At 38.0% G+C, this 27,968-nt stretch overlaps 1 protein-coding gene across 1 annotated transcript in view; it reads left to right on the forward strand.

The window, feature by feature from the left end:
• The window catches only part of THSD7B (thrombospondin type 1 domain containing 7B), a 549,934-nt gene that overhangs the window by 48,492 nt on the left and 473,474 nt on the right, over positions 1–27,968 (forward strand). The window contains exons 3-4 of the mRNA XM_030018353.2: positions 2,592–2,637; positions 23,202–23,321. The gene's annotated coding sequence lies outside the window, so the exon portion shown is untranslated. The remainder of the gene's footprint in view (positions 1–2,591; positions 2,638–23,201; positions 23,322–27,968) is intronic.

The following is a 27,968-nucleotide window of genomic DNA, read 5'->3' on the forward strand; positions in this document are numbered from 1 at the left end:
TAGCCTTCAAAAAACATAGTCAACGCAGTCCTCAGGGCCGTCTCTCGTCCCTGCTGAGGAGGGAGCGTACTGGGAGAGGCACGAAGCACGGGGATGGTCCTTCCTGAGGGATGAGAGGTTCTGCAGGCCTTTCAGGGGCTGCAAGGTGAGCGGGCTGCAGGCTGCCCGCTCAACTCCCCTGGCGTCTGTGGTTTTGGGTGAGAAGTCTGACGAGGAGCTGCAGGTGCTTCATCAGCACGTCTGAGATAGGATGACGGTTCGTTGTGCCAAAAAGTGTTGGAACATTGCGAGAAATGTGTTAAGGAAACAATAGAAATCAGGAAGAAGATAAAACATTGTCAAAACAATGGTGCTGCCAACTTCATTTAAAACTGTGGATTTGCGTGCTCAATGTCTTGTCATCTAAAAATAGCACACAGTGAGCTCTTTATTTGCCTGCTAATATCAGGAACGCTGCTTGTCTTTCTCCTTCTCTCACGGTTGGTAAATTAGTTTTTTAAAAGTGAAGGGTGAGTACATTTAGTAATGATCTGTTTCCAGTCGTGGGATAATCTAAAAACAAACAAACACACAAACAAAAAAAAAGAGAGAGAAAACCCTGAAATTGTAGATGTAGGATAAAAATAGCAATCATAAAATAGGTTTGCAAGGGAAAACCAACCCAAATATAAAGAAAAATAAAACAGAATCATGGATTTCCTTTACAGTTGTCGCTGGGGTCTCAGTACTGTTGATATTCATGCAGGTAAACTAATTTGCAGAAAAGATTTTGATTAGAATAGTATGTCATCATCATCATCATCCCCCCCCCCCCCCCCAGTTTCACAGCTCATACCATAGTGAGTAACTATGTTGGGAATAATTGATTCCGTTATATAGTTTTACTCTTTACAGTTGGAATTTGGAGCGGAAAGAAGAAAAAGGGAGAAGGGCATTCTTTATGTAATAACAATATGCCCAAATTACCCTGGTAGCTTCAAGGGATGAACAAAATTAAAATTTAACAAAAGCTTTATTCTTAAATGTCCCTATTACCAGTTTACATGCACTGAGTTAGCCACCAGTTTTAAATGCAAAGATTATTTCCAGGTATTAGACAAGAGTCACTCTCTTACTCTTCCCCTAAAAGCTCTAGAACTCCTTCTCATATACTACAGTGAGTATGAGTTTGGTTATGATTAATAACACTGATAATCTTTCTTTTTTTGTTAAAATCATGGTATGTAAGGCATGACATATAATGTGATTAGGTACTTTAACTACATTGTAATTTGATAATAATTCATAATTTGTTAGCAGGTCTGGAATATCACATACAAGTTGCATTAAAAGCAAACTTTAATTGATTATAACTCAGGAATTAGCAGTTCCAGAAAACTCAGTATCTACTTTGAGTTTATATCCAGAAAAATTTGAGAGGCACACCATGCTAGAATTCTATAGAAATAAAAAATCTTCTGCGGAGTCCCCATTTTTAGATACTAATCCTAGCCTTATGTTACCATAATTCCACTCTGCTGAACTTCTTTAAAAACAAGTGTGACAAAATTATAGTTATTGCTATTTGTTCCTTATTTTCCATAGAACCTGTGATGTGTTCACTACTTTCTAGACATACAAATAGGAAAATACATGCCACAGGTAATCTGCAGCCCAGCGTTAGATGACCAGGCAGATAAAGGGGCAGATGAGGGATTTTTGTATATGGATGAGTAGGATCACGTCTATATAATTATCTTTCACTTTTTCACTTATGGAGGATGCCCAGCTCATGGCACCAGCAATTGCTGTGCAGTTTTCAGCAAGCGTATGCTGCTTGAAAGGCTCTCCAGCCTACTGAAGTTGCAAACATGTGAACCAGATTTTCAGAAATATGCATGTTGAACAGGTGCTAAAAACCTAATTGGTATACGGAGCTGCATACAGGGGAGATGAACTTTTAGGAAAAGTTGGATCCTACCTTGCCAGAAATTCATATGGGTGACAGATGTATTTTTATGGAGAACATATACTCATCTCAGAGGGGTATAGAAGATTAAACACTGCTCCTTCTCTATGTATGCAGTGCAGAACATTAAAATATGCTTGTAGTGCAGGTGGCTTGTGGCAATGGTTGCAGATGAGCAAGAAAATACGTATATGTACATGAACTCTAGAGTTATTTGACAAGTTTGAGAGTTGGTTGGTTATTTATCGGGGTGGATAGCATGGAGTGCATTGACACGTGGGGTACCCATGCAAAGAACTGCAAGTGTAGTTACAGCCTAAGTAGGCAAGTGCTATCACACCTCCATTTTACTGTGCAGATAGATCCGTAACAGTAAAGCACGTTACGTGACAATTGATTTCATTAATTAATGGGATGTGTTCAGTTATTTGTGTTCATAGATAGCATAAGAAATTCAGAACTGAGGAATGATCTAGTTCCATGGATTAGCCCTGAAGCATGGTAGTGCTGAGCAGTGGGAAATTTGGGGCTTGATACCCTATCTGATGAGATGTCACTGAAACGTGTTTGGATGAAGGTCCTCTAAAACTATCATTCACACTGCTCTTTTGTTATCTATGATCTCTTTTGTTTCTCCTATCAGAAAATCCATGTGAAAACTTCCTTTGCTGCACGGAGGACCATCGAGGGTAAGTTAATAATTTCCAAAGTGATAAAAGAAGGGAGCTGTTTCTGCAGAGCATGTAATTCAGAGTTAGCTACAAATCTTCTTAAGACGGAGCTAGCAAATAGCAATTTCCAAGCTTATGTTTTGCATTACATGTTTTTCTGGTTACAGAATTACTGTGAAAATCAGACCCTTCCTAACCCATGTAATACGTATTTTTGTTACTGAGTACATGCCCTCTGAGATTCAAAATCCTACGCGTTCTTACACTGCTATGCTAACAATACAATTGCTCAGGTTGTGAATCATTAACCTATTTTTTTGTCTTCTAAAAAGAGACATAAGTGCTGGTCATGCAAGAGCAAAATAGTTTCTAATAACCCTTTCTCATGGGAAAAACATCCTTTTGATTCAGTATCCACAGAAGTAGAAAAATAACTTGCATTTTATTTAACTATGTTAAATTACTTGCTTAATCGGAAGGCTTCACAGGTGTCTTTAACAAAGTAAACTTCTAGCTAATAAAAGTTTGATGACACCATTGTGCGCGACACCTAACACAAAGGAAATACGATCCCTGGTTTATGTAACATATGAATACCACCATAGTGTATTAATTACAATGGTGTATTAATAAACTATTCCTTCTTTTTTAGCATTAATGGAGCTATCCTTTCAGGACACATAGATAGATGATTGTGTCTTAAAAATATGTAACAAGCAATATGGCTAAAATTACTGTACTATGTAGTAGGGAGTGAATGATTTTCAAATATTCACTGATTTTCTCTGTACGTGTCAGTTCCTGTATTGGAAGGCTTCTGAAAGTGCGGGGAGTGTCTTCTGAAAAATGTAACAGAAAATGTGCTCAGGATTTGCAAGACATTAGCGTTGAGTAGTGGATTTTTTCTATTCTAAAAAATACTCTAGGGAGCTGATGTTGTGGGCTTGCTTGCCACTAGATGAAAACAGGTTTCCTTATAAAACTCAAATGTTTATTACCATACACTGGATTGACTTCAGGACAAATGGGTCTTCAAGTGGCCTGAAGTTGTATACATAGAGAGGAAAAGGATATACTCTGCTTTTCCATCTGATCTTTCTGTTGAAGTGGGAAAGGTATCAATCTTACGCCTGTTAGAATGGTTACAAGCGGTTTGCTGGAGTTGGGTTTCAGTTAATGGCTTTCTTTGCCCCTGGTTCTCAAAGCTCCTTGTCTCCATTTCTTTCTGCCTGTGCTGCAGTGGAACAAGCCTACCAACTGTTACCCTGATCATGGAAGGAGAATGTCTGCCTACCTTATGGGCAGGGTGCCACCTAAATTTACTGATTTCAAAGCAGAAAGACAAGATAAAATCTGCAAAGGAGCAGGACATATCTTTCAATTGGTAGCATGTTACATTACCACAGGAATAAGTCCCTGTATGAATGGAATGTTACTTGACTATCAGAACAAAATTAAAGGAAAAGCCTTACATCAGTATAAGGCAACAAAAAATGTTATCAGTACTGGCATAAAAGACAGATTTCTTTATGGGTTCTTGCTTTTAACAAGGAGAATTTATTTTGTTTCCTTTAAGTATTGCCACAAGGCCAAGATGTCTAAAGTCAGCACAGAAAAGTCAGCAGGAAAAAAAAGCGCTGTCCTCTAAAAGGAATCATAGTCACTCTTGTGTTTTAATCCCACCTCCATCTGTGGCCTGCAGCAAATCACTTAACCCTTCTGACTGTGTTCACCCAACTGTAAAATGGGGATAACAATACCTACTTACCTACCTCAGAGGAGAGTTGTAGGGATTAATTGGTTGATGTTTGCAAGGCACTTTGAAGACAGAAAGTGCTTATTTTAGAGCCTGTTGAAATTATTGGTGACACTGATCAGCTAAAATTCAAAGGGGACCAAACTCATTAAGGTTCTGATCTTCTTCCTCCATTTGGCTATGTTTATGGGTTAGCAAATCTCACTGCATGCGGATGGTTTATTGTTTGTTTGGAAGCAGAGTAGACTAAAAAGATGCTTTGAACAACTTTGTTAATCCTTTTAACAAACATGTCTTCATTTGCATATCACTGAAGCTGAAGGTTTTATCTTTGATGATTGTACAGCAGAACACTTCTGGAGACATGCTGAAGTGTTTTTTTTCCAGAACTGCTGTCGGGTCAGAATTATGAAAACAAACTAAAACCTACCTAAGTATATCGCAAGTAATTTCTTTACTATAACCAAGCAGGATTTGGGCTTTCATAGCATTCAGATAGATTTCTGTTTAGCTATGAGATGTGTTTCTTATGATGCTCTTTTATGCTGTAAAATTCCATTAGAAACTTGCTCGCAGTTCAGTTTGGATTACTAAGGACAGGATATGCTTCTGTGGACCTGTGCTAAAAGCATGCTATATTCCTGTCTTAAGAGCATATGGATAAAATTAGAAACCCTATTTCAGATATTCACGTATATGTGTATGCAGTTTCACAATTTCATGATTTCGTAGTATATAGCTTTAGAGATACAGTTATATCTAGGACTGTGCATTGCTTCTCCTAACAGTGTAAACACGACATAGCTACTTGGAGACTAATAGACTGAACAGGGCTCTGAGCAACCTGGTCTAGCTTTGAATTCAGAGGTTCCTTCCAACCTGAATCATTCTATGACTCAAAATAGGTCCATCAGACCATGTCCTCATACCTCTGCTACTAGCAGTGCCCAGTTAGCATACATTAAGCCTGTTTGCTCCACACAATGGAAAAGCATTCTGATGTTGTGTTTCCGCCCTGGCAGTTTTTGATCAATCTTTTGTTGAAATTGTGTCTGTGGAACTGTATGCTTGGGATGTAGCAAAGTATGCTAGCATGTGCCATGCTTTCTTTATAATTTTCACACATTTCTTCTAATTCCTTTCTTTGGATGTGGTAGTAGGTATTGATTTTTCACATGTTGTGAGCTTCTGAGCTCGCTGAAATAATTTCTTGAGCTCATTTGCCCACTTGTTTCATGTCTAAAAAGTGGCACTGAAAGCAGAGTAGGAGCCACAACTCTTCCTGTTTAGCTCAGTTTAGCAGTCTGAAGCTCACAAATGTTTTAGTTTTATTGCAACAGCTTTGAAGTAAAGTCTGTGCATCTGGGTGCTGAACCTCAGCTTGGATACTTATTTTTGAATCTGCATGCCAGGGATTGCGCCTGTCTCTGCTTCCTCTCAAAATTAGTGGCTGAATCTGTTCAGCAAGTAGGGAGGTCACCCAAATTCAGTGATGTGCATTCCCATCATATCTTTCTTTCAGATCTCTCCTCCCACTATTTCCCTGAAAATTCACTTTAGACTTCCAAATATTTTTTTGCTGCTGGAAGCCAGGTTTGCCCTACACCATTGAGGTATGGCCTTTTTTCTATCAATCAGGTGCAGGAGTAAGACTGGGTTTACATTTCTGAGTCAGTGCTTCCTACTTAGGTAATTGATAGCATTTACTCAGTAACTGTCCATCAGTTTGATGTCTGTTGAAACATGACCCAGCATTTCTAAACCAGCCAAAAAATCTCCATTAAATCTTGCCAAATTTTCAGTGCTGCAGTCAAGCCCTCTATATACAGTACTTGCTTAAATACCATGAGTAAATACACATATACAGCCTGCTATATCCATTTATTTATAGTCAAATATAAGGATGTAGATAGAGAGCTGTAGGAATATTTATGGCAGGTACGTTCCTTTCTCTGTTCGTTAATTGCCAGTGAAATGAGCGTGATATTACACCCTTATTATTTTGAGCTGATTGGTTATGAATAGTGATCTTTGCTCTTGCTGTTTTGAAAATTTGGTAGGTAGGATTTGGGGCCTAATCTTTGTAAATAATCACTGAGGTCACACAGTATGATTTCTTCTCAGTCATTAGGTGACCAACTTCTGTGAAAGCGGCAGAACTGTTTGAAGAAATGATTGGGATGTTGAACCTCTGTTTCTGATTTATTGGGGAGGTAAATCCAATTTTCAGGGTATCTCACTGCATAAAGAGTGCTCCAGCTACATGATATAAAGAGCTAATCTGTTACAACTGAACTTGCTAAACTTTCATCTTGCTGGTTCAAATTCATTTTTAGAAAGTGGAACAGGCAACTTTGGGCAAACTTTATGCTGAGCCAGGCATCATGCACATCATTTCCATAATGGCTGGAACAAAGACTTTACAAATGTCATGGCATGCACTCTGGCTGATTTGACAGAAATGTGATAGCGTGCTAATGCCTGATCTAGATCAGATCTGTACAGTTGGGTGATTCAGCGACAATCTGTTATGAGGAACTGTGGAGCCCTCACCGTTATAAGAGAAGTAGAGGTAGAATCCTTAAGGAGCATAAAGAATAGAAGATAAGCATCCTACAAAATAAAGGGCATTAAAAATCTCTTCCTGCCTTTTCCTCTTTCACAAGAAGGACAACTGCATTTGGTTTGTACATGGACCTTAATGTGAAATAGGTGTGTTTCTCCCTGCCAGGGAGAGAGGAACTTACCATCCAAACTCAGCTGAGCTCTCTTTTTTCACTGTCTTACCAGATTATCGCACACATAGGAGAAGCACCTAGAAAATAAGTTGTCTTGAGTACTTGTTCATGTGTGCATGTTTATTCGTGCTTCAGTATACCTAGTTATGCATCAGCATACATTTAAAAAAAAATCTTCCCCAAAAATACATATAAACAGAGAACAGGTAAGTAAGCGTCAGTGAAGAAGTAAGAAAAAATGCCATTCAAGCAAACTGTCATCTGTGTTTAGCTATATCATTACCCTCTGAGGTATAGCTGAAGAGAAGTACGGGGAGTGTAGAAGCTTCAATACTCAGCAGCGGTGGTTCTGATTTAGCTTAATTTACACTTCAAACTTTTTCCATTAAAAACTGTAGCCTACAGTCCTGTTCCTTCATTCATGAGTTCAGTGCAACTGAACATGGGAAGAAATACTTTAGTCTTGAAATAGTCACTTTATAAATTAACTTGTTATTCTAGGGATTTGCCATTATTTTAAGTAGATGGTTCTATATTTCTGAGGTTATTTTTCAGTACTGAGTGAATATTGTGAAAAACATACAAGAGAGGAATTCTAAAAATATTTCTAGGTTACAGTCTGTGTTCAGGACAGGCTGTACTAAGTGCTATTTTATCTTTTTTTTTTAACTTATAAAAACAGGAAGAAGCCTTGCTGCTTCTAAGGACCCTGATAAATGTTTCTACCTGTCTTTTTCTAGAAAGATCTCTTCAGGTGCCAAGCAAGGGTCACTGTAACCATGGATACTTATACTCCATTTTCCCCTTGGGTTTCTGTGAAAAACTTGGTATGATGCCCAGTTTAAACCGCATTTTGTGTTAGGTAATCATAGGCTCAGTCTGTTCTTGGGTATTGTGGTTTTAAGTTTTCAACGGTTGTTCTGTGGTTTGAAAGCTGTGTTTTTTATTCCCTCTTCTTTTCTAAGCAAAGAAGATGTTAAAGCAAAGTCTCTTGATAACAGTTATTCCACCAAAATAAAGTCTTTTGGGAAGGATTGATTGTCGTGTGGTTTAAAACTGAAACCAAACTAAGAAACCACTTTACTCTAGCATCATGTTCAATGCAAAATATGAAACATCTTACTGAATTTGGAAAGAGACTATTCAATTCCTGGAACTTGTCAAAATGCACTTAGGAATGAGAAAAGACTTGATCTGTTTTTAACATGTATCTTACAAGTCAGTCTTAGAAAGATTTCTAAATGTATTTTAGTGAAAAGTAGAATACCTATTTTCCATGAAGGAGCTTGTCAATCCTTCTCTGCTGCTTTGATATAGAACTACAAAGGATCTAAGTCTAGTTGAAGGAGCAGTGTAATTCAGCAGAGGGGAGAAACTAATTATAGATTTTTCTCACCTTTCAAAAACACTGGAAGTGTTGAGTAAGTGGACAAGGGCAAAGATACCTAATATGAATGAGCATGAATGAGTATATAGAAATGGAAACTGCCCTACTGGATGTGGAAGCCAAGCTCAAGAAGTGCCATATGATCAGAGCAGAAGAACCATATCAGCTCCATCAAATTCTGAAAGAACTATGTTAAATGAAAAGTCTTGAAACAGTTAGTTTTTAATAAATCTGTCAAAACCAGGACAAAGTCATGTGACTATTGAATGGCAAATACACAACCTATGTTTAAAAAGAATAACATGGGCTACTATAGCTTTAGTTGTCTTATTAGCATGCAAAGCTTTAGAACAACCTCTGGTGGGAAGAATATTTAAAAGTGTGAATGTAAATGGAAAACAGAGCAAAAAAAGGAAGTTGAATTTATAAAGATATATTGTAGTAGGCCTACTTAATAGCTTTCATTGATAATTAATTTTCTAGGCTAAGGAAATAGAGTAGATTCCACTTGTCTGGACTTTAGTAAAGCATTTCATATGATGCTATTTGTGTGTTAATGAGCTTAGTTTGTTAAGATAGACTCTGTGGGAATTAATACAATATATCTAATATGAATGAGGAAGTTTATAAAGGGGAATAACAATGATGACACTGAAAGGGAAATAGTAGGCTGCAGGAAGGCAATCGGTAGAGTTCTTCAAGGTTCATTGTTGGATCCAGTTACACTTACTATTTTGCATTAGCTTTGGGACAAAAAGTAGTAAGCTACTGAAATTCATTACTAGTGGAAAATGAGGTGTCACTGTTGAAACTGGGATATCCTCACACATGACAGAAGGGAGAAAAACATAAATATATTAGCCAGTTGCAGGATGAGTCTGAACTTCTCATGTACAGCTGAGAAAGAGATGTCCTTGCTTATTGAATGTATCAAGTAGGGTATACTGAAGGGAGAAATAAGTACCATTGCTGGCATACAGAGCACTGGAAAGGTGTCTTCTAAAATATTTTTTACAATTCTTAACAAGAAAGATGAATTCAAATGGAATAGGTACAGAGAATTGGGGTGAAGTATGGAATGGAGAGCTGTTCCTGTGAGAGGAGACTGAAGAAGTTCTTTCAAGCTTCTTTTCCTTAGTTCACAAAATGAATGTTGAAATGGACAATGAAGCAGGATAGTAGACATCTGAAAAAGAAAAGAAATATTTGGACCAGTATTAGCACACAAATGACTGGATGTGATATCATGGTGAATACACATTGTAAAAACATGAAAAAGTTTTTAACTGTCAGAGGAACAAGCTTTGGGAACAGTTTCCCAATAAAAGAGAATTTTAAGCAATTGACTGCTTTGACAGATTTATTGGGGCTTGTTCACCCTAGTTCAGTCCCATTATCCTAGGTTCTGATCTGAAATTCTGTTCCTTTGATAGCTGCAATGTCTGTGAAAGTTAAAATATCACATACCTGATGATCACAGAATCTAAGCATTGGTGTAACTTTTTTACTATGCATTTATGTTAAATTCAAAAGAGTTTATGTCCCTTTCTTTTAGGGTAGCAAGATCAATTTTATGTGAGATGGAAATAACTGCTGAGAAAGTACCCTTCTGGTGCCTAAAGACAAAGTAGTATTGAGTAGTTCATAAAATCCTGATTTTGCTCTAAGAGAGAAGAAATTTTCAGCCACAAATGTCAGGTTTTAGTGTCCAAGTTATGAATCTATGCCAGAGCTGTTGAGCAAGTCTCTGTTGACCAATACAGCAGTGGTACTGCTTGTATCAAGTGTAAGTATTTGTACTTATGGATCTTAGAGTAGCATATAAAATCAGTCATGTTCTGTACTGCTGTTTATCACACAATCAAAATCATTAATTCAGTAGTTCCTGACTGACTGTTGTCATGGTTTAACCCCAGCCAGCAACTAAACACCATGCAGCTGCTCTATCACTCCCCCTCCTCAGCTGGACAGGGGAGAGAAAATATAATCAAAAGCTCATGGGTCGAGATAAGGACAGGGAGAGATCACTCAACCAATTACCGTCATGGGCAAAACAGACTTGACTTGGGGAAAATTAACTTGATTTATTGGCAATCAAACCAGAGTAGGGTAACGAGAAATAAAACCAAATGTTAAAACACCTTCCCCCCACGCCTCCCTTCTTCCTGGGCACAGCTTCACTCATGAATTCTCTACCTACCACCCAGTGGCGCAGGGGGACGGGGAATGGGGATTGCGGTCAGTTCATCACACTTTGTCTCTGCCGCTCCTTCCTCCCCAGGGGCAGGACTCCTCACACTCATCCCCTGCTCCAGCGTGGGTCCCTCCCATGGGAGACAGTCCTCCATGAACTTCTCCAACCTCCTTCCCACGCGCTGCAGTTCTTCACGAACTGCTCCAGCGTGGGTCCCTCCCGTGGGCTGCAGTCCTTCAGGCACAGACTGCTCCAGCGTGGGTCTCCCGCGGGGTCACAAGTCCTGCCAGCAAACCTGCTCCAGCCTGGGCTCCTCTCTCCACGGGGCCACAGGTCCTGCCAGGAGCCTGCTCCAGTGCAGGCTTCCCACGGGGTCACAGCCTCCTTCGGGCATCCCCCTGCTCCGGCGTGGGGTCCTCCCCGGGCTGCAGGTGGAGATCTGCTCCACCGTGGACCTCCCTGGGCTGCAGGGGGACAGCCTGCCTCACCGTGGTCTTCCCCACGGGCTGCAGGGGAATTTCTGTTCCGGTGCCTGGAGCATCTCCTGCCCCTCCTTCTGCACTGACCTTGGGGTCTGCAGGGCTGGTTCTCTTACATGTTCTCACTCTTCTCTCCGGCTGCAGTTTCTGTGCCACTGCAACTTTTTTTCCCCTTCTTAAATCTGTTCTCCCAGAGGCACTACCACCGTCACTGATGGACTCGGCCTTGGCCAGTGGCAGGTCCCTCTTGGAGCCGGCTGGCACTGGCTCTGTCAGACATAGGGGAAGCTTCTGGCACCTTCTGACAGGAGCCACCCCTGTAGCCCCCCTGCTACCAAAACCTTGCCATGCAGACCCAATACACTGTGTAAGAACTACTATTGTAGAGAAGATTCAACAACGGCCTGTCATAACCAAAGTGTTAGTCTTTGAAAAATAGTCAAACACAAACAATACAAATCTTACGAACAAAGAGACAGAAGAGCCTTTTCATCATCTGCCTTATTGCCAGTGGAAGGTGGTTTCCTACAAGAAAGGTAGCAATCAAAGGCAAGAAGAGGCAAGTGAAAGCAAAATGTAAACATACAGAGCCAGAATCTAGGGGTTAGGAGGAGGTCAGTTTTTACCTGACATGGTAAAAGCAAAGTTTAACTGTGTTCTTAGACTTCGATTTTTAAATTAGTACCCCACTGAGGGAAAGGCTGCAGTCTAAACAGCAAATACTTTGGGTGCATTATGTTAGATATTTGGGAATACAACCGCAATCACAAACACATTGGAAAGTTGGTTTTGTTAATTATTGGAACGGTAGCTTGGAGACTACCAGAATATGTTTTTTAATATTAAATGCTCTGTAGAATTTGAATGTGCATTTGTGTCTGTTCTTACAAATTGGATATACACAATGAAATAGAAGTAATGTAATAAAGAACAACAGGTTGTCTCTACTTCTAGGTAATGTCTAGTTGATTGTAAAGCAAAAGTTGTGTAACTTCTTACACTCCAGTCAGGGACAGATGGACAAGAAATGGCAGTGAGTGTTTGACTGGCCTCGTGCCCATTCTTTGTTCTAAAGTCCCTGAAAAGACTCTTAGTTCTTGGTAACAAAACACTGGTAAGTCTGCCTGTGATTCTTTGTAATATTCATTACATGGAAACCACTTTCCATACAGGTAAATTCTTTCTCAGAGAGAGAGCTTGTGAGCAGGGCCCACAGAATAAAGCTAAAAAGGCAGTTAACTTAGTGGTAAAGTATAAAAGGGAAACACGTAAAAATGAGACACTATATACAATGCTTGTACATGTAATAATGAAATAAAGTCCTGTGTACAATCATCGCAGAATAGCTTCTCCAACAGATAATATCATACAAGAAATAACAGAAGTATCAATATCAGTTCAATTATTTACTTGCAAGTGCTAGTAACAGAAATGTAATCTCCCTAGGAGCCAGCCTAACTTATGCATCTGGCTTTTCAAAAAAGTAATGATGTGGTGAATTATGAAAGGAGACAATCCAACACCTGGATCCTGGTGGTGTTGTCAAGGTAGAGAAACCACCTTGAAGTTAACAGCTTTTTATTTGTGGAATGAGGGCTGCTTTGGGAAAAGTTAGGTTAAACAGTGAAGAGAGTGAGGAGTGGCAAAGAAGGAAAGATGAACAATAAGTTCAGAAGAAGCAAACAAATAGGAACAGAGACAGTAGGGTCACTGAGGGACAAGAGCATGAAAAGATGGTGACAGATGAAGTTGATTGTCCCTCTTTTTTATTTTCACTTGTCACAAAACCATAGAAAAGCAACCTTATCCTGGTGGATAGGAAGAGGTGAAGCTTTCTCAGTCAAGGAGCAGGCCTGTTTGAATCGCTGCAGGCTGAGCAGAATGACAAATGAAAGTGCAGAGGAAAATGGAGGCCTTAGGGGAAATTTGTCCTAGCTCAGTAAGGACAGGGATAGTACCAGTTTCACAGAGACCTATTTATCATCCAAGGAAAAAAGACAAGAGAAAATAGAGAAAATAATGGACTTAAATTTTATTTCTGTGAGAAATATTTTAAATACAAATAGACAGACACAAAGTTCTTTAATAATACATGCTGGTGCATTTGTACTGGCGTCTACTCTAAAAAGAAAGGAATGCAATGCTTGTGAAAGTGTAAAACTGGAGGCTTTCAAGACAGAAAAACCCGTTTTATTCCTAGTACAAGTAGAGCACAATGAGTAAAAGTCATGGATCACGTTGTAATTTCCATCTCTTGCTGTTAAATAGCATATCTCTTTATCTGTTTGTCCACCGTGTTATTATTAAAACATTTTAAACGTATTTGTATCTCAATCAAAGGGCAATTTTCTTTCTACTATTATTAAACAGGAAAACTTTGTGGATTATTCCTCTGGTTCCTTGCATGCATACACAAGGACACATACACAAATACATACATACACACATTCTCTGCCCTTTGAACTGTGAAATGTGGAGGGCACAACTCTCTTTTTAACTGTAACAGTGGCCAACCTGTAGCATATTCCCCACTGAACCACATGACAAAGATCCTCCGAGGACCAAAATAATCACCACAACACCTCACCAAAATAGCGTTTTATCTGTTCCGATTACAGGAATTCCATAGATGGAGGGCTTTATTTCTTGTGGAGTAGTGCTATAATAGCCCTGAGGGTCCCACCAGTCTCATTCCTAACCATGAGGACCTACCTATGGAATAAAAAGAGTTTATTTAGTTCTTTCCCTGCAGTAGACAACAGGGTGTCATTTAGGTCGAAGTGTAAGATGGGGCCACTTGTCCATTAGGAAGTGGAATGAAACCACTAATTCATTTTATGTAGACTACAAAACAGCTGCCAGACAGTAATAATTTTCAGTCAGTGCTGACCTGGGGTAGATTTAACAAGTGACCTAGAAATGAAAAGCTCGGTAGGCAACTGCAAATCCCCTGAGTTATTTGAAAAGGCATGCTTCTAAAAGATTTAGAAATGTATAATTTAGTAAGGGACAGACAGTATGTTTTAATTAATATGCTTTTATTTTTCTGGGTCGGATTTTCTTTTCCAGGTTACTTGATACTATCATTTATATCAGTAAAGAACAGATGTAAAATACTACTTCGTAAGAATAGTTATGTATTGTATCAACTTTGCATGAAATTAGATTAACTCATGAACAGGAAAGTGATACGGAATCAAACTCTTGGAGTGCATATTTGCATTTATGAAAATGAGTGAAAATGCTAAGAGTAAATGCAGTGCATTTTGAAATCAGCAAAATATTTCTTTGGTTGTCCCTGTCAGGGGAGGTACCCAGGACTGGATAATGAGACTGTTTCAGGACAAGGGCATGGGCAAAAAAGACTGACATTGTTAGGTTTTGAACAAACATGAATAACAGGGGGGTAAATTATAGAATAATGAATGGCCTAGAGAAAACAGAGGAGGAGCTTATTGTCTTCTAATTTTACAAGACTAAAATAAGGGGACAGTCAATGAACTTAAAATAGTGGTGACCTATTGCTCCTTTGGCTGAGGAAGCCACACAGCTGGTGTGCCTGAGTACTAGTAGCAGAGGGAGGTCACTGGCCAGGCGTGTTGTGTATGCTGCTACAATTTTCAGATCACTGAAGCTAAAAATGTACAGGGATTCCAGAAAGAAGATGCTTACGTGAATATTGTATATATCCAGAGCTGTTACAATCAGTAATATGTGCTTCCATAGTAATAAGTCTCAGGCAGAAAAAGGATAGATGGCTTCTCACTTTTTTTTTCTGGTAGGGTTAATTTTCTGATGTTTTAGTTCCCTAAATTGGCTCATTGTGGAATTGGAGCCCATACAAGGGAAGTGGTGGGATTATATTGCTACGCTCAAGACTGACATCAGTGGGACAAGCCATTAGATCTTCTTACCGGTAATGTGAAAATGCATTTTTAGAGATCCATGGAAAATATAATGGCTGGCATGGGGGAAAAAGCAAAACATTTGTCAGCTGGGCTGGCGGGGAGTTGTTTTTTTTTACTGCTGGCCACTGTCAAATGAAGGATACTGCATAATATGTGCTAGGGTCTAATGCATTGTGGAAATTCCCATATTTCTATTGACATAAACCACAACATTTTAATTTATCTAGAGAGGAACTACACTCCAATCCTTGCTACAAAGAACTTGTCAGTTGGGACTCCAGGGTTTTATTAATGGCTCTACCTTTCATACGCTGGATGACTCCAGGCAAGCCATTTAACCACCACTGCATCAGCTTAATGCTTTTTAAAAAGAAGATAACAGTGTGTGTACTTGAATCCAAGAAAACCTGAATATTAGATGATCTCATATCATATGGGTTGGGTTAAGAAATATGCATGGTAAGTTAATGTTTCTTAAGTTAGGTTGTTGGGGTTTTTTTGGAAAAAAAAACCCCAAACAACAAACAAAACCCAAAACACTTTGGTTTCAATCTGTTGATAAAGGTGACCTCAAATTACCTTACATTGACTGTGACAATACTGTGCCTAAGAAGGGAGGAGAAACTAATAGTGTGGCCTGCTTGGCCTTCTGTCACAGATGCAGAGCTGCCTTGTATTACCTCACATTTACTACAGGGCATTAGTCCCCAAAGTCTGACCATGCACACCTTTTACCTCTATTAAATCAAGGTGATCTGTTGTCTTATTCCATGTCTGTCATGGTACTATCTACTCATTTTCTGAAACTACAAGGTGTACAAAAAATTTTTCTTCTACTTCCAGCCAGCAAGAAACTTTTAGCTGTATTACTTTGGGCTGTTTGATGGAAATACTGAGTTTTGCAGTTTTCCTCGTAGATGCTGAGGTGGTTGACCTCTATTGAAAGAGTTTGTGGGATAGCTGCTTGAGCCATTTTTGTCTTCTGCACACCTAAATTTTGCTCTTCACATTGACAGTTTCATAGTTCCGGTAGGATAGAGCTGTCATCAAGGGAAGTTGAGATCACACAGCATGAAATGGTCCCTCATTTAAAAGACACTGAAGGAGAGTTTTGGACATGGAGAACAAATAATTTAACCTAACTGAATGCCCCCGATGAGAGGAGTGAAGAGGACTGAACATGCAGATGATGATGGTCTTCCAGTGGTTTGCACTGGTTTGAAGATTTAGTGAAATATGCTTCTGAACATTGATTACACATGAAGGCACGGAAAATTGGACTCCTCAGATCATTAGTCTAGGAATTTCTGTAGTAAAGTTTTAATGAATTGGTGAAGAACAATTCTTTTACTGACCAAGGTAGAAAAGGTTTTACTAGCCATGAATTCATAGATAGGACATACTACACCTTTTACTTAGGTTTGTATTTTGGTTTTAGTAGAGGATCTCTGCAATCCCAATAGAAATGTCTTTATATAGGGTTAGACAGAATGTTTGCCTGGACTGAATTAACAAGCTAGGGAGGAATAAATTTGTAGCTTAGGCAGAAACTCCCTTTTTTGCAGTATACATCCAAACTGAATGATTTCAGTACTAATAGCAACCATCTACAGTTGTCTGTGAAGGGAGTTACCTGTTAGCTGGTTAGGGAAAAATTCTGAGGCTCCTTGTTAAAAAGAAACATGTGATATTCCCTCAAAAATATAAATGAATTAAAAAATAATGAGGACCAATAAACAGAGCAGGGCTTTGCAGAGTGAGGATTTTCAACTGGCATAAGTTGACACAGAAATTTAGAAATGTATGTCAGTCATCCAGGGTAACTGCTATGTGTAAATTTAACACTTATTTCCCAGAAGCAGTGAGCAATCAGGGAAAGCAGTAAGAAATCTTGACATCTAATTCAGTGACCTGAAAATTGTAACTAGTTCTGATATATTGTGATCAGTTAAATACAGGGTAACAAAATACTTCAAATAAATATTGAGTATCAAATAATATTCAGATCTTTAGGTATTTATGGTGATATTTAGAATGCTTAATGAGTACTAGATGCAGAAGAGATTATATTTAAACAGAGGGTACATGATCTTGGGAAACTTTCAGTGCATGAATTAATATACTCTGTAAAACTCCGTTTTACAGTTTATAGTGAATTGGCTTGACATGAATAGCAGTGAATTCAGAATATAGTTTAAAGAACTGGACCATGGGGTTAGCATCTCTTCTCTTAAACCCTGAAAATTAAGAAACATCAAAACAATGACTGCTGATAATCCCCTCAAATAAGGCTTAAATTCCTGAAGTGATTCCTTTGCTGAAGTAGCTGCTTTGTGTAACAATGAGCCTTATACAAAGGCTCCCTACGGCAGGAAGATAGGCAGGATGCAAGCTTGAAAGTTTGCTGGCCCAGTCAAGATTTTTGATAGCCTTGGGCTACACAGCACCAGTTAATTTGTGAAACTGTTTAACTGACTTTTATTTATACAATGTTCCTCTCTCTGTATTTAACTGAAAGCTCTTGGCTATACCAGTTGGCATCACCTTAGCACTTCTAAAATAACGAGAAAGCTGAAATCAGTGAATCGGTGTTGCAGGTACAAGTGTGGGCAAATAGAATGAAAACAAAGTGAAATCGAGTTTGTGAGTAATTTTCCTTTTCCTCTTGCTATAGCTGGCATGATTTCTCTGCAAAGCGGTATCCACCTACCACTGACTACTCAGCACTGCAGCTCAACAATAAACCCCCCTGTTCCTCCCCTTGTTCCTCCCCCTCAGTCCTCCATCCTGAAAAATCCCCTCCAACTTAACATTTCATTCTGAAAGCAGAAGGAAGTACACATGTTATACCAAAATGTTTTCTAAACATCCAGTAATTAGTAAACACATCCATATTGTTAAATGGATTGTTATATAGAACTGGGACCCACCAAAGTTTTCTTTTGTTTGTGATGTTCCCACCTTTGTATCTCTCAGAGGTCTGTAAGAACACGTTAGAGTGTGACATTTATAAGCATCTTTTGTAATGGAGAGTTACTTTATTTGAAAGCTCACACGACACCATTTTATGAACACTCAGCAACTTGAATACCAGTCAGGAGGGATGGCTCATATCTTAGGTTTCTAGCTTAAGAGATTGTAACTCAAATTGGAAATGAGAGCGCAAAGTTAAAATGGAAAAAAATGAGTAATGTCTTACAAGAACATAGATAATATACTGGATTGCTTGCTAAAAGGAGGTCTGTTGCATTCCTGAGAGCAGAGATTTGAAAGGGAGAGAAAGCTGCAGTGAGCAGGTTCTACTTTCCTACCCTTAACAATTGCAGACCCTCAGGCCTTGCTCATCTCTCAAAATAAAGCCCTAACATGGTAACACAGGAGAGCAGAAAATGGCATCAACCTGCCACAGATAGCACCCCCATTTCTGTGGTTCACGGTGAGTATCTTTTGTTCAGTGACGTAATCAAATGGCAGTTGGTGACATCAGTTGATCCCAAACCTCCTGCACACTGCTCTGGTACTTTTTCTGGTTCTTACCTCAAGGCTTTCCTGTGTTTGGTTTTGACTTTATATGAAAACTGATTTGGACTTACCCCTTGAGCTGAGTATTTCTTGGTGTAATTTATATTAGAAATATTCTTTTTTTTTTCTCTGAACAGTAGTAGAAACAAATTTCATACAATCAATTCTCTGTCAGAGAAATCTTTGTTAAAATTACATTTCCTCTTTCCAAAAAGCTGCTTTTTTTGCCTCTGTTTTTCAGAAGCATATGACACGTTTAGTCAAAACAGATCTGCTTCCTTATGGGAACACATCCAGCTCAGTCTTCTCACTGTAAAATGCCTTCCTGCCACACTCTTACCTAGGAATGCTTTGAAGCACATTACATGTCTGTATGGTCATAGCAGATATTTTAAGCTCTAGCCTCTTCTTTACTTTCATGGAGACTACAGAAGAGGTGAATGGTTTAATTGATCCATTTGCTTGGGTTCATGCAGAATTTCAGTGGTGAGTATATGTTGCAAAGCTAACTAGAGTAATGACTAATGCTTTCATTAACTTTGCTTGCAGCCTAAATGGATTGGTACTTTAGTTAGAGTTCCTTCAGTGTGGTTGTAAGCAGCATACACAATCTCACACAAACCACCTGATTTCATATCTGTGAGATATGTCCCCAGAAATCCTAGCATCATACATAAGTGGAAGCAGCGTGAATAAGAGCACAGCAGTTCAAGTAGTTTTTATGGAGTGGGTGCTCTCCTTTAAGCTACTAGATTGATTAGAAGGAAGTAACTCAAGTTCAAAGTACTTGAATTACATGACAATGCACACTTGAAACCGGATTTGGTGAGAGTACTTGGACAGCAGAGTGTACAACTCATGCAAACTCCACAAGCAAATTTTTCTTTTTTTCTTTCTTATTTAAAAAAGAAGAAATTAAATTCAAGAGGTGACACTGATCCTTACATAACTCAAAACTTTTTCTGAAATTCTGAGTTTTACAAAAACATCTGTATACCTACCAAAGCCTTCTGTTTGCAGCAAATGCTTGGGGGTTTAGGACCAATAGTAAGGTTTTCTATTCTGTTTCTTTTCTTGTGAAGTCGTTACCATACATTTTTTAAATGTTTAAGATAACTCAGCTTGTCTATGTAGTGGATATAGTATAGCTTTTTGAACCATAAGTTTTCCTTTTTCTGACTTGCTAATGTTGACTTTACAACCTTCATTTTTAACCTACACAAGGGTTTTTTAAATTTAACATTACATTTAACATACAGTCTAGGAAGTATGGTCTTCATGTGTACAGTGCTTTAAGCTACTCTTTCTTTTTAAGGCATTAGTTCTATGATCTATAGTATTTATGATTGCATCATTTATTGCATGCTTTATAGCAATCATCGCATTAACAATCAGAATAACTAGTAGCTCCAGTAGGACAACAAGAATAATGATGCATTAATAAAGAACAAAATATATATTTTTTTGTATCAAGAAAATTATAAATAGTTAACTGTATAGCTGTTTCAGCTACAGGCAGCAAATGGGAAGGTGTACAGTAATTATTGAAGCAGGTAAGAGATTTCAGATATTGCAGGCCTAACATGTAAGAACTCTGAATAAGAACCTACATTCCAGCAACATTTCCTATTGCAAGATTTCCAAGATTTTGATGAGAGCTCAGAACAAAAGCTGCTCTGTTCCTCCTGGGGTTTACGTCAACCAGTTGTCTTATTATTCCTGATACTTTGCCAATCATATTGTATGCTTTGAGAATGGGATGAAAAAGCAGCTTTTCTCCTTTAAAGAGATTTAAACTTCAAAATCTTATTACTGTGACTATTAATTGCAGAAGGGACAGGCTGAAATGCCAGCTATAGAGTACAGCAGAGATACCGCTGACAACATTTTCACAAGGTTCCGCATAATGGCATTTCTGTATGATGACCTTGAGGTTATAGATGTTCCCATCAATCTTAGATTTTTTTTTTTTATGGATAGGAGTGCAGTACAATGGATGGGAGGATGGCATTAGAAACAAATCCAGTAAGATGAGCAGTCTTTATTTTCTAGACTTCTTCCATTTTCTGGCATTTTGTAAATTTTGAATGCTTGGATTTACAACCTTAGAATTGTTTTTAACACATTTTTGGTGCAAATATATTTAATTTGGTTGTTTGCAACAGCCTTAAACATTAAAGCAATGCAAAGAAGTACAGTCTTCTATGCATTAGCTGTGCTCAAAGAGAGTATGCCTAGGGGTTGAAGTCCCAGGAACTGCAGCTAGTTTTTTTAGGGGCATGTGATTTTATACTTGTATCTGCGGAATAGCTTTATCTTAATAGAAATGCCTTATTTGTATTTGCATTGTATTGTGCTTATAAATATCCTTTAACACAAGTTTCACAGTGCTACAGAATAATTTAGTTTGAAAATCTGTTTCCAGTTCTTTATCTGCATTTTAAAATTTCATTTCTAAACTAGTCCTGCAGTCTCTTTGCCAGGACATTTCCCCAGAACTTTTCCCAAAGAGCAACTGGGATTGTGTCCACAGATGCACAATTACAAACAGTCCTTAAATTGCTAATGTGTCGAGCCAAATAGGCTACCAAGAAAAGCAGCATGATTCCCTGGTAGCCAAATGGCCTGTACACTGTAAACCGAACACATTTTTTTCTTGTCTTAGAAGTCATGGGTAAAACACACATTTTCAAATGTTTGTCAAAAAAACCCCAATAATCCTCTAGCTTAATGGTAAAGAAGAGGTGCAGGTGCCCTTGAAATGTCTCCTTCACTAGTAGTTTTGCCTCTGTTTTCTGTGCTATTGGAGTGATTGAGAAATCTTGATCTATCCATAGGCTTTTGTTTGAGTTTTCTGCAGGTTAAATTTCTCAGGATCTTGCCAAGTTATTTCATTATGGACTTGGTATTTTCTTGAAAGATATATTTTGCAGTCATTAACTAACTTTCACTTAATCAAGCCTTCTATTTAAAGAGTCTTTTGGGGAATAAAACTCCACTGATTTCTTCCATTTTTAAAATCCTCTTTTTAAGCCACTTTTGATTGATAGCTTTACTAAGGCAAAATTGCCACTGAACATGCTCAACACAAAGTGAGTAATTCTGGTTTCAACTATATTTTCTTAACTAAAGGCTTCAGAATTTATTACTATCATTAATGCTACCAGTCTTGATTGTCCTATAAGGTCACAATTTGTAACAAAAAATGATACTTCAAAAGCTCAGATCCACGCATATCATAGTCTGAACCAGTGCCAATTGAAGTGGAGAAGCTTTCAGTGATTTTGATCTGATGTGAGAAACTTGTTCTCAAATCTTCTGCATATGGGCATTTAGAATTGTTAATATTAGTATTATATTATCTGAGACATGCTTGAATTTTAGCATTTTTCAGTGAGAAAACTGTGAAATACAACAAATGAACTTTCACTCAGTTTATGTCAATTTTTAATTTTTGGTTACCAGTACTGTACAAAGTCAGAAATGAAACTGAAAGCTGGCTTGTGGGAGAAACAGTCATGTGGAGTTAAATCTTTTTCCCAGGACTTAAACCAAAAACACACTTAAGTGCTGAACTATGAGAATAGTTTTCCCCAAGAAAAGTTCTAAGGATAGCAGGAGGTGAGACAGATCCACAGACCACTGACAGAGCTGCAGATACAGCCTTGACCAAAGATACCATTGCATCTACTTGCTGATTTATGACAGTGTTTTCAATAGCAGTTGCTTATTTAACACATATTCTCTCTTTGTGTATATACATACAGTTTCTTTTTTCTGTAGAGATATATGTATAGAATATGCATTTTCTAGGTAACATATAGCAAGATCCCTCTTAATTAAGGAGGAGAGATTCTGGTAACTATACGAAAGATTGTTTTACTATCTGATATACCGAATACCCATAAGGATCAACAAAAATCAAACAAATCTCAGTGGGGTGCCCCACCAGTAGTCACAAGGCTGACATTTTCATAGCTGATGGCAAAATCACATACGTAAGACCATGGAAGTATTAACAGAATTTTAAGGATAACTGGAGTCTTGATAATACGCTTTTAAAATCTTTACACTGTTATATAAAATACTAGAAGCAAGCAAAGAAATTGGTTTATTACTGCAATAAATTAACCTAAAAGAAAGAGTTAGAAGCCATGGGTCTGAATCATAATGTTGGTATTAATGATACAGGAAGGCAGTGTTCCTTGTGTAATACTGCAAGTTTCTAAAATATGAATTGTCATGCTTGCACTATATTTCATAGATGGGCGATAAATGGAACTACATAGCATGAAATATGAGGGACTAACAGAATCTGGTACAAGCACTTTGTAAAATTATAAAGGTTAAAAAATGTTATCACGGTAGAGAAGATTCATCATAATTAAATCTAGGGAAAATGAGGTATTTGCAGAGTTTATTTCATTACATTGCCCTTTTTATTATACATTACTTAAAATGTGTTGTTGAGGACTGGCAGAGGGCATGTTGCAGCAAACAAGATCAAAGGGAATGGTTTTTCTTTGAGACCTTATTCAGTGGAGAAAAACTGTATTAATGGTATTGAACTCTTATGTAGCATTTTATTTGTTTAACAGATTATGAGATGGAGGCACAGAGATTTACCTAACAGTGTCATATTGAAGATTATGAAGTCAGGAGCAGAACTGACAGGAAACTCTATGTCTCTTTAACTCCATCTCAGGACAACATGAAAGGTACGTATTTATATATTTTTAAGTGGCTACGTTAACTATCATATGTGACTCTGTCCAAAAATAAGTTCATTTATCTCTTGATTGCATAGCAATGCATCCTTTCTGTTGTAAATTTTGATAGCATTAATTATATTGGTGCAATTAACTACGGGCAATTTTACTTAAGCAATAAGCCAGGTCACAATTCCATTGAGTTTGATAGGAGTCTTTAGGGGACTGCTGGTATGGGGTCAAGTAAACCTCCTCCTCCTATTTTTGTTATTATTATAGTTACTCTTTGTTTGGGTAGTGTCTGCAATGTTCTGGGCAATTTCCCAACATAAAAGAAGGCAATATTTCCTTCCCTAAGAGGTTACATGATTAAAAAAACAGACAAAAAGATAAAGAGTAGAAAAGGTCAGAATAGAAACCATTAGTGTTTTAGCATCTTGTCACATTTAATGAGTTTACTGAGTCACTGAGTAATCTCCAAGAACACCAGTCTGGCCATAATCAACCTAAAAGGAGGCTCATGTCATTTTTAATAATTTAACCTGTTTGTGTGAAGATGACTGTTGCCCATTCTTAAGAAAGTAATTTTTTTTGCCCCAGCTGTTGATTTGGGAGGGTACCATGCAAAACCTAAAGTTTAAATAGGGTTTAGGCATACAACTCCTACTGATGGTGAACCACTCTTATCTGCTGCTCTCTGCATACAACTATATATAATCTCTACATACTGGCTGATTTTTTTTGATGTGTGAATGGGTGCTAAGGTATTAAAAATACAAATCAGTGCACAGAGGTAAAGCTACACATACACGGAATTGTTAATAATCCAGTTAATAATAACACTACAAAAGAATAACACATTAAGAAGTCACATATTACAGAGATTAGTAATGAGAGAGATTGTCTAAGGCTTTTAAGTCCCAAATTCAAATTGAGTTTAGGTCTGTATGAATCAAATGTTACTGTTTGATTGTTTTTCACAAGTCCTATAATAAAGAAGACATTTACTTGTCTTAATTTGTATGCCTACATCATGAAAATTATGACTGCAATAAAAATCTTGTTTTAGCAGACTTCATAGATGCCCTTAATTTACTGTTGACTGCATGTGGAGACTTGAAAACTCTTAGTAACTCTTTTTGGGGGATTCCACCTGCATATAGACCTCATCAGATGGGTTACCGTCTTTACAAGCACTATATTTAGATTAAAAAAGTGTGTGTTTATAAAATGCAAGCATCAGAAGAGGGCCAAAACCAGTGATTACACTTACGAGCTTGATGTTTTTTGGAAATTCAGAACTCAGCCAAGTATTCTGATATTATTAATTAATATATTTTTATCTAGGATTATATTAGTTATCCATATTACCTGTCTGTTCTCTAATGTAAACATTAAAACTCTTGATAATGGTATAAGTTAATTAGAGCAACCTATTTTTTCCACATTATTCTATTGCTGTATCTTTAGCTGCCATAAAAGGTACACTTTCTTGTGTTACAACACACGTTAGATGATAGATAAAACCAGAAGCAGCAAGAAATAAACATCAGAAAGGAACAGTATGCTTATTATCACAATACCACACAGATAAAATCTAACAAACACGGAAGACTGGAAAAGGGGAAAGAAGTTCTTCCTAATTGCTTTACAAGCACGGTTAGCAAAAAATATCTGATGAAAAAAATTACTAATTAAAAACTCCAATGCCAGGTTAAAAATGCATAAAAATTTAAAACAACCAAGTAAGAAAAATAGTAAAGAGAAACAAAAAGGAAAATTACAACATTTTAATTATGATTTTTTCCTTGGATTATGTTTCTCATGTGAGCTAAGTATTTGTAGATTTGAAATACATTTCTCAAAATGAGTGTTTTACTGTAATTTGTTTCATTTTAACTGTTCACTTCTTGTACGTTAAGATCTGTGTAGACTAGGGGGTTTTCTAAACTGGAGTAAAAATTGTTTCTTTTAAATATTGTAATTGCCTGTAACAGACTGTCAGATTTTTGGTACTATGTCACTTCTTGCTCAGTTATTAATAATTTTTTTTTCAATTCACTTTCGCTCTAATGCTGAGGTTTCACAAACAATTTATGCGAGGGTTAACTGTAGATTGTCACAGAAAGGGGTGTTTTCAACTCTTCAGAAACTGGCTGAAAACTAAGTATTTTCAGTGTTAGTTTTCAGTAGGATCAGTGAGCTGATCTTGTTTATCCTCTGGCTGTATGATCTGTAGAGCCCGCACAAGGGAAGTGGTGGGAACACTCAGCTGGAGATAAAAGGAAGTTGGATTGCCCTGTTCAGGAGCAGTGCAGTCTTAGATCAGCTTAAATTGACTGTGAAATCTCAGTTTTAGTAGAGGGGGAAATTTGCTGATTTACAGAGCAAGAACATTTGCACAGTAACTTTACTGAAGTAAGTAGAGTTAAAATAGTAGGCAAGTGCTAGGAATATTTTTAAAATTGGGAAAACTGTTATACCCATCAAAAGCAGCAAGTTAATTTGTTCAGTGATATATTAAACAGCTGTTTGATTCCTTTCACTTCAGCTTTTAGGGTTCCCATTTATGCCCAGGTTCTGATGGGGCTGTGGGGTCTGCTCAGCTTGACTTCTCCCTTAATCCATTCACTTAAAAAATCAAAAAACAAAGATGGAAATGTGTGTAGCAACTTTCCCAATGCCGGTCTGTAGATCTATCAAAACAGATCTTCTCATAACGGTTATGTCTGTCCTCTGCTGACTCCTCTTCGCCATAGAAATTTGTTGTCGGAAGTGAACATTACCGTGTTTTTTATCTCAGCAGACAGGTATTACTGACTTACTGTCAGGGTACAGGGGGCACTAGCAGCCCTTAATGGCCCTTACCAGCCTCCATGGGACCTCTGCCACCCCACCCATGGCACGGGACCCCATTTCAGCCTGCCCGGGGCCACCAGTTCTTGCACTGGTAATGCTGTAAGGTGCCCGCCTCCAGTCCCACCATGGCCCTGTCCTGCCTGGCCGTGGGCATTGCCGAGCCGGGTCCGCTCGTGGGCTGATGTCCCGGGCTGGCCTCGGCCTTTACCTCCACCGCACACTTGCCTGGTGTTCTGGGGTGTCCCCAGCTGTCCCCCAGCCTGTCCCACTCTCTCATCATGGCGGGGTGAGACAGGCCCTGGCTGGTGCTTTTAAGTAGTTATAAAGCAGGCAGCAGTTTCAGCTATTCAACTGTATTGTAATTCAATATTGATCACAGAAAAAGATGGATATTCTGCCAGTTGTCACTTGTTCTTTAATTTTGCCATCTCACGCTTCTTCTGGGGAGATCTGTTTTCATAGTAATGTTTCATGAAACTAAATGTATATTTATTACATTTATTAAATGTGCCCCGAATTACCATTGGCCAATCAATAACTATCTGATACAACTATTTCTAGCAGAAAAGAAATTAAATTGATAAGTGGGCAATCTCTGTGGTCGGTAAAGTTTAATATTTAATGAAATTATTGAAATATTCTTACTGTGGTATAGGTTTTCTTATTAAAAGTTACCGCTGGAAGCATAATTTATGGTATTTTGATTGGGTTTCTCTTTACACCCAAAATATATTTGTATACTTTACCTTAGAAAAGATTTTGGACAACACTGATATTTCGCATAGTTGTCTAGCTTGAGTAGTCTGAGATTTCTTTTTGTTGTTAAATGGGGGAAAATTCTTTGTCTGTCACTCATCTTCGAAACAGAAGCAACACTTGAGTGAGAGCTTCCCTGTCACCTTCTCGTGTCTCCTTTTGTTTATCTGACACTGTTGTGAGACATTTGGAACCCTCCAGCTCAATATAAAACATTTGCTTGGCAGGTTGGGCCTCCTCTTCCTTTGATGGATAGAGCACATGTGAAGAGGAGTTGTTGGACACATCTGATCTTGTCCTATGTTCCTGGGGAGCTTAGCTCTTCTGATTTAATAACTTATAAAAATTCTTCTCCCTGTCATTGAAAAAGAGCAGCTCCAAACTCTGTCTACTGAAAGCATTTCAGTCTCAAATCAGAGCAAAACAACATACTGCTGCTGTTGTCTAAGCATTGTTGCTAAATACTTAGTACTTCATGTTTCAGCTCATTCTCTCTATTTTCTGAGTGGTTTTGCTGGGATTTGAAGCCAACTGTGAAGTGTGCTTTGTGCTGTACATATGCTCAGGAATAGTCTGTTCCATTTCAGGTAGAACAGCAGAAGCAAGAACTTTGCTGTTTTCTGTAGTTAACAGAGATTAGTTTTTGAATGTTTACACAGTTTCATTATGGGGAAGGATGCAAAGAGAAATAAAATACGGAAGGCTGTCTGAGGTAAAAAACTTCAAAAAATACAGCTGTGCATATATGCACTTGGATGTTTATTCATTTTATGTAAGGAAAATTTGGACAAAGCTGCTCAGTTCATTAAAAATGCCATCAGTTTTTATTTTCATCATGATTTATACAGATGCACACCGAAAACTTGAACTGTTGTTGTTCAGTGCATGGAAAAGTACCTATTCCCATTATTTTGAGTACGCAAATCTATAGCTGGCTTCTTGCAAATCACTTTTTTCTACTATAAAGATTTACATTTTGCCTGAGACTATTCTTCAAGCTACATGTAGCAGAACTGCTGTGATCCTAGTTCGTGGAGAGCA

This window comes from Aquila chrysaetos, chromosome 6 (assembly GCF_900496995.4).
Source record: "Aquila chrysaetos chrysaetos chromosome 6, bAquChr1.4, whole genome shotgun sequence".
Lineage (NCBI taxonomy): Eukaryota > Metazoa > Chordata > Aves > Accipitriformes > Accipitridae > Aquila > Aquila chrysaetos.